Source organism: Salvia hispanica, chromosome 6, assembly GCF_023119035.1.
Source record: "Salvia hispanica cultivar TCC Black 2014 chromosome 6, UniMelb_Shisp_WGS_1.0, whole genome shotgun sequence".
Classification (NCBI taxonomy): Eukaryota; Viridiplantae; Streptophyta; class Magnoliopsida; order Lamiales; family Lamiaceae; genus Salvia; species Salvia hispanica.
Genome location: NC_062970.1, coordinates 12,359,516 through 12,367,916, shown reverse-complemented (window position 1 = coordinate 12,367,916; position 8,401 = coordinate 12,359,516). Strand labels below are relative to the sequence as shown.

The window sequence follows — 8,401 nt, the reverse complement described above, 5'->3', positions numbered from 1 at the left end:
ACATCGGACTTCCATCACGTGGGTAGGCAAGAGAAGAGATAAAGAGAATAAATCCATCATCGACTTGGGCCCCCGCTCTGATACCATATTAGAAATGGACCACTCACCTCTTAAAAGGCCTCATAAGGGAGAGGGTTATCCACACTTATATAGATTAGATTGGATCATCACCAAGTCGATGTGGGACATAATTTAGAGAGTTTTAACAGTTAACTCACCACTCAGGTGAAAAGAATACAAACTTGAAAAAACACACGCCACTCAGGTGAAAAGAATACAAACTTGAAAAAACACACGCAGTCAGTGGGAAGAAAAAAAAGAAGAAGAAATGGAGAAGAGCAGCGGAGGGTTTGTGAGAGCGGATCAGATCGATTTGAAGAGCTTAAATGAGCAGCTGGAGAGGCATTTGAACAGGGCGTGGACGGTGAATAAGAACAAGAGAAAGAATCAAGAAGATCGTTGCTCCGTCCCTCACCACCACCTCCAGAAGGCAGAGGCAGGAGTGGGAGATTGACCCCTCTAAGCTCATCATCAAGACTGTCATTGCGATTTTGCTGGTCAGTCACCCCCTTTCTCAAAAATCAAATCTTTATCCCTATTTTTGTGGGGATGTTTGGTCCTTTTGTCCATTTCCTTTCAATGCATGTCCATTCCCCTTTGGCCCTTCCATTATTTGTCAACTCTTGATATCGATTCTTGCTTTTAAATTTTAAATTTTTTTTGTAGTATAATAATCTGATTGAATTAAGATAAAAAGAAAGTACTTTTTTAATGCTTCATGCCTGTTTTCTGGAAGAGTAGAAATATCAATGCATTCTTATGGAATCTGTGACTCTTGGGGGTTTGGATTGAATTGTGAAGGTGACTGCAATAAGCCAATAACTAAGGCTGGTATTATTGAAAACTATCTTGTGATTCAATAAGTTTATAAAGTTTCCAACTAGAAGAATACTGAGATGTAATGACTTTATCCATGATCTGGGATAGGCTTTATGTAATTATGGTGGTGTAAAGACTCTTTCAAAATCTAACCTTACCTTCAATGTAGGTATTCTCTGCTTGGATGTTGTGATTCTGTAGGATTTAGTTTGACCTCAAAAGTCGGCTGTCATGAAACCTACACAAAGATAAACATCACCTTGCTTGTGTGGTCCCCATTCAATGTGTAGCTTTTAGTTGATCTTTTCGGTACTATTCATTTACCTTCATGCCACTCTCATCATACTTTTTATGGAATTGACTAATTGAATGATTATTGATTTACTTAAAAGAAGAAACGGATCGATCTGCCTGCCTAAGATGAAGACTAAAACTAAGTGGAGGTGCCAACTTCTGATAGGGATCGGTGCACTGTTTTGACTAGAAAGTCCCGATGAGCCATAACCGGAGCCACAAAAAGAAAAAAAAGCAGCTTTAGTTATGTAGTGGTGATTGTTAAGGTGAAGACTACGAGCTTCTAGGTTTGGTGCCAACAAAAGTTGGATTTTTGGACTTCCATTTATGTGGTGTATAGTATTGTGAGAATATGTCGAAACCACTTTCTTATTGCCTTGCGTAAAATGTTACACCCTGCTACTAATAGAACCATGTTGTTGTGCTTTGGACAAAAGAACTTTAGAACAAAAGAAATAAATTAGATACTAACGGAAGATTGATACTAAAATATATGGAGTAGTGTAATATATTCTACCAGAAAATCAGTTGAGAACATGGTCACAGTATGTATTATGTGATCATCAAAGTAATGTAATAAATCAAATGAGAGTGACAACTGAATTCATATAACCTTAAAACAAACTATCCATAACCTAGTGGAGTTTCTCGAATGTAATCAGTAGATGGATTTTGAGTTATTTCCACAGTGGATTTCTGAGTTAATTCCTTAGTAGATGCTTTGCCACTGCTAGTCGTTGCCACGTTTGATTATTAATATTTATCACTAGCATCTTGGTGGCTTCTTTTGAACCTCAGTTAAACTGCTGGACTGGGGAGAAGAGGGCCATAGGACAGAGGCTGAAATACAAGCGCTTAGGTCCGCTTTTACTCAAGAAGTTGCCGTGTGGCACAAACTTGATCATCCTTACGTAACAAAGGTAACTAATTCTACGGTATATTATGTTATCATCGTTATTCCTCACATTCAGAGTAACTCTTCCTTGCATTGTTCTAACTTTTATCTAAACAGCTAAACTCATGTGCAGTTTATAGGGGCAACTATGGGCGCTAAAGATCTTATTCAAATTGAAATGTTCATATAATAGGCATGCCCAGTAATATATGTTGTGTCGTTGTGGAGTATCTTCCAGGAGGAGCCTTGAAATCTTACCTCATAAAAAACCGGAGAAAGAAACTAGCTTTTAAAGTAGTCGTGCAGATGGCACTTGATCTTGCTAGAGGGTATGTATCCATTTATTTTTACTTCTTCTCAGGTCAATTGGGAAAGCGGCTCGTAGCATGTATTTTGACGTAAGTTATAATTTTGACCTAAACAATAAGGTTTGTGTTTCCTGGCTTTGCAGGTTAAACTACCTTCATTCCCAGAAGATTGTTCACAGAGATGTGAAGACAGAAAATATGCTTTTAGATAAGGCACACACGGTCAAAATTGCAGATTTTGGCGTTGCTCGTGTTGAAGCCTCAAATCCTAATGACATGACAGGGGAGACCGGGACACTCGGCTACATGGCTCCTGAGGTATTCTTTCCATGTTCTTTCGTTTCAAAATTTGAGGAAACATGGGAAAGAGAAGTCGGTTTCTCTCTTTCGACAGAGCTAAGATTGAACTAAACAGACCGGTGAATAAATCTATTGATGTTCGTTGCACGTCTATATGATTTGCAGGTTCTCAACAGAAATCCTTACAACAGGAAATGTGATATGTATAGTTTTGGCATATGTTTATGGGAGATATAGTACTATGTGCTTATACACACCAAGAAGATATAGTCTAATATTCACTGTCTCAATGGTGATAAATTGTCACAGTTTGGATTGGCTTAAAATTTGGAATCACCTTCTCTTAAGAATTTGGTGTACTTCAGTATTTTGATTCTTGATTGTTTTCAAAAAACTAGACTCCTTTATGATGATTTCTATCTATGATTCATTTTATTTATGTCATTCAAGTCTCTGGACTCTGATCATACCATACATATTTTACCATAAACACCAACCATTAAATAGGTAGCAGCTTCAAATAGGTCATATATTAATTCTCGTTCTCGAAAAATATAGAAAAAGGGGGTCTGTGCCCCAATATCTGCCATAAAAGGACCAAGCCATAACAAATGGGAAGCGATACGACTCAACTCCAGCATAATAGCTCTAATATAGCTAGCCCTTTTAGGTACTTGAATATTGCCTAACTGTTCGGGTCCATTTATGGTTATTGCTTCTGTAAACATGGTAGCTAAATGAGAGGTCGGGATTTCGCACGCGTGTCGTAGGCACGTGTCCCTTCCTATTCAACAAGATTTATAAGTTCCCACTTTCCAAAATACTATTAATTAGTATATGGTAAGTTAGGGTGTCGAACCCACGAGGAACGGTAGCATCCGTTATGTATTTCCACACTTAGAAAGGTTTTGGCGATGCCGCCACGCTTTAAATTGGGGGTGGGAACTGAACTACAAAATATAAATAACACCTAAGCTAAGTTGGGAACTAAACATGCAAATAAAATACAATAAGAAGAAAGCAATTAAACTGGAACGCAGACTGGGCAATCTGATAAACTGGGCAACTTAGCAGTGGCGAAAATTAGATCTATTTTGGAAATAAAACAGAGCAGAACTTGCATGAGCATTCCTAAGATTAGAAATAAAAAGAGACTAAGTTAAAAGCTAAGGAAAATAAACTAAGTGTTGGCTCCTAAATGAAAGCTAGAAAACTAGGATTGTGACCCTTAAAAGTGACTAGATTAATTAACTCCTAAAAGGTAAACTAAATCACATGTAAATTGAAGGTTGAGTGCAGAAATTAACTAAGCTAAAAGGGCTGCCAAAAGTGAAAAGAAAGCATGTACTTGTTGTCTCCTAAACCTTATTACCCAAGGTGTAAAACCAATGGATAAAAGCCTACAACTAATGGTCCTTTCACTTAACTTCTAAAAGCTGATTTATCTCCTAATTCTACATCATAAGGCACATAAATTAAGGAGGAGAAAGAGAGTAGATGGCTGCTACATAATTAAAAATGCTAGAGAAACACAAGATCAACAATTAAACTACCTAAACATGCATTGAAAACACCAAACTAAAAGCTGAAACATAAAGACTCATTGAAGAAGATAAAGAAAGCTTAAGAACACTTAAACATGGTGGAAAAGAACTCAAGAACCGAGCTCATCAAACTCATGCCAAATCATACGAAAATGACACCCGACAAGGCACCGAAAACACACAATAACCATGGCTGATTTTTTTGAAACTTTTCCAACTCTCTCTCCACGTTTTTAACTACAAACAAACTAACTTGAGAAACTGATTTTAAAAGCTTGAAAGGATTTTTAACAAAACAAGAACATAAGCAACACTAGAACTAAACAACAAGCTAAAACCGGAAATTAACAAGAGCTAAACTTTAAAGCACATTAAATACACAAACACTTAGAGAAATTACTACTTGAAATAAGCTTTTAAAACAAGTCCAACAATAATTAAGAGTAGAGGTGGCCACGGTTCGAAAACCGCCGGTTCCGGTTCGGCGAGATCGTGAACCGTAACCGGCCCGGATACCGGTTATCCGGTTCCGGTTTAACCGCCGGTTACCGCCGGTTCCGGTTCCGGTTCCGGTTCCGGTTCAATTTTTTTTTTTTTTTTTTTTAAATTTTAGAGTTATTAAATCTTAGAGTTATAACTTTTATTGAAATTCTATAGTAAAATCCAAAGAGAATCGATAACGATAAAGAATTGCATTTTTATTGATTTGAAACTTTGAATGTAAATTTCTACAATACAATATTACAATTACAAGTTACAAAATACAACAATACTACAACTATACACTTGAATTTAAAATTTAAATACAAAATTATAATTTACAAAAAACATATTAAAAGTAAAGTTGAAACAATTAGAAAAAAAAAAGAAATAAAAGGAAAAGGACTTGAGCTCAACTTAAATTTAAAATTTAAGTTGAGGTGCCTACGTATCCTTAATGCTCAATTGCATTGAGGAATCAAAGTCCACGTAGTTCTCTTACCTTGCTTACCTTGTTGGTTGGCGGTTGACGACGGTTGGCCTTCATTCTCCACCTTCATCCTCGGTGTCGGTGAAGGTTTCCTCACTCTCTTCACGAGCATCCCAATCTGGTTCTTGCGCTCTCCTTGCAGCTTTTCCCCAATCATCAAGTAACATCACGGCTTCCATATTTCTCGCGGAGAGTTTGCTTCTTCTCACGTCCAAGACACATGCTCCAACACTGAAAGCGGACTCGACGGCTACAGTGGAAGCCGGGACTGCAAAGATCTCCTTAGCCATTGACGCAAGTATGGGATAATCTTTCTCGTGTGTTCCCCACCACTCTAGGACGTCGATTTGGGCGGGTGTAGGACCTGCATCACTAAAAGTATGGTGGCGTGCTTCCAAATAAAAATCTAACTCGCTTACCGATCCCATTGAGGTGGACCTTGAACTTGAGCTTGTGCCGTAGCCGTATAAGTCGGCTAATTGTGATTGAGCATCGGGGTCATCATAAGCAAAACCAAAACCGCCGTATTGCTGCGGTTGAGGAGCATGTTGTGTACGTGGATGAATTTGGTGGGTACGGTTATACCTTTCTTCATATTCGGCAAAGAGAGTACGCAAACTACTTTCAAATTGAGCTTGAACAAGTGATCTATCAGGAATGGTTAGTTCAAAAACTCTCGAGGTTTCATTATCATCAAAAGGCAAATTTTGAAGTGGACTAAGATCAATAGAACGCAAATTTTGATAATAGAAATCTAAGATCTTAGTTGTGCCAGCTAATTTCCATTTCGGATCCAAGCACTTAGCAATTAAAAACACAGTTGGAATTTCACTAAAATACTTCAACCATTTTTCAATCATATAAAATAAAACACACATTAACTCACGAGATCTAGCATTTTTCATGCATGTTTTAAAACCAAGTGCTATATACATGCAATGCTCTAACACACGAACAGATGTGCAATAGTAAACACCCGATAATTCAACGGTAGCACTTTTGAAAGCTTTGAACAATTGACATAAACTCATGCTTTGGTCCCAACAATTAGGCGTAAGAACTATATCACCATAGGGATTAGTTCTAAAAAAATCGCACAAAGCATCTCTATGCTCCAAAGTAGAATTGAGGCAATCATATGTAGAGTTCCATCTAGTAGACACATCCATTATAAAAGTTGTATACCTGATGTTCCTGTTACGGCAATATTTTTTCCAAGCCTTGCCAAGCTTGAAATGGATCGCTCTAACTGCATTTCTAATAGGATCAACATGCTTTTGCCATAAAGAAAGCGCATCTTGTACACATAAGTTCAAAATATGACATACACATCTTTGATGAAAATACTTACCATCGATAATCGGAGAGCACGCATCAATCAAGTCGCTAATACTTGCAGTATTAGCAGTTGCATTATCAAAAGCAATAGAAAACACCTTATTGCATAATTGATATTCATTCAAAACTTGAATAATTAAATAAGCAATTGCATTTGCAGTGTGTGGTGTAGGAAAATCTCTAAAAGCAATTAAACGTTTGTTCAAAGACCAACTATTGTCCATAAAGTGAACCGTAATTCCCATGTATGCATGCTTTTGGAAAGCGTCAGTCCATACATCAGAGCAAATATTCACTTTGTGTCCCAAGTTACTCAAATATCGTGATAAATCTTTTTTCATTTCATTATATTGATTTTTGGTAGATCGTTGAATACTAGTTCTAGGTAGTCTTTTTGAGTTCAAATTATAACACTCTTTCATCGAATCTTCGTAATCTTGATTATCATAAACATTAAAAGGAAGATGATGCATGGCAGCAAATTTAGCCATAACATCAGTAGTATGCTTATGATCATATCTTAAAAGAGCGGAGGACGGCGTACCTGTTTGAGACGAACCGGAGGCGGAGCCATTTGGGTTTGGCTAGCACTATGTCCATATAGTTCGGGATGAATTGTCGTCATGTGACGGATGAGAGAGCCATATCCCCCGGACTTCTTGAATTTGTATTTTTTGGTGCAGTAGTTACAATATGCCATAAAAAATACCGTTGGTTTGGCCATGTCTAACAAGCAACTAGAGAAATAAACACTACTACTAAACCACTACTACTTCAACCCATGATGAACAATGATCTTCACAGCCTTGAAGTTGAAATCTCTCTTCTTAAGGAAGAGAGAAAGTTTCCTAGAGAGAGAAAGTTAACTAAACTAAAGCTAAACTAAAATGATAGATTATGGTGGTTGGTGACTAAGTCTTTTTAATACATATATCCAATAAAAGATATTCTCCTTCTTTTTTTACTCTCCAAGGGCAGATATGGGCGTGTGTAGCAAGTGAGAGTTGTCCTTGATAAGTGTGTGGAAGTGGCTTTAGTCATTTTCCCGTCAGGTTCAAACTGGCCAGTCCAACAGCTTGGGCAGTTTGGGTCTTCTTTGCCTTCTTTCTCCACTTTCTTCTATTTCTTGTCATTTTGCCCTCTTTTTTGCATGTTTTCCTCTTGATGTCTTCATTAAGCAGCTTCCAAACTTAATGATCCATTCCCTGCCAAAAAATATCTTTTTCATGCAAATATTCAACTAATAAGTGCGAAAAGCGATCAAATCCGAGTGACGAAAACTAGCCTATCAAACATCCTCACACTTGGATCATACTTGTCCCGATCATACTTGTCCCAAGTATGTGGTTAGACTTTTCACTCAATTGCTAGTTTAAGTCACTCTCCTCTACTTTCTAGACACACACACTCACTAACTAAAACACAATACTACACATAGACATTTACTAAGCACAAACACACACAACGACTCAAGATACACAAGAAAGACATACCAAGCAAGTTGTCTGAAAAGCGTAATGATACCCCAAGAACCAAGCTCAAAACAGATTTTTAAAACAAAATTTTAAAAACATATTTTTCTTCATCGAACAATGTGGTTTCAACCGTCGGTCTCATCAAGATAGTTAAGCACATATCACAAGCAAAAGATTCACTCCCTTACCCTCTCAAACTGTAAGGACAATTCTCTCGATAATAATGATGAAAATGCAATCAAGGAGATATCACTTTATCACATGTAGCTCAAGAGGGTCTTGCACGGGATGTAATGGGGCTTGGGACCATTTAAATATTGTCGGTTAGATCCTAGGGGTCCTAAGCTAGTGAGTGTAGTACAACAAAAACTTGTGCTTATTCTCCAAAGGGATACTTA

The 8,401-nt window shown here is 37.4% G+C and overlaps 1 pseudogene; it reads left to right on the top strand.

Moving 5' to 3' along the window:
* Positions 1–209: 209 nt before the first annotated feature.
* LOC125194707 lies at positions 210–3,061 on the top strand (annotated as a pseudogene).
* Positions 3,062–8,401: the final 5,340 nt, after the last annotated feature.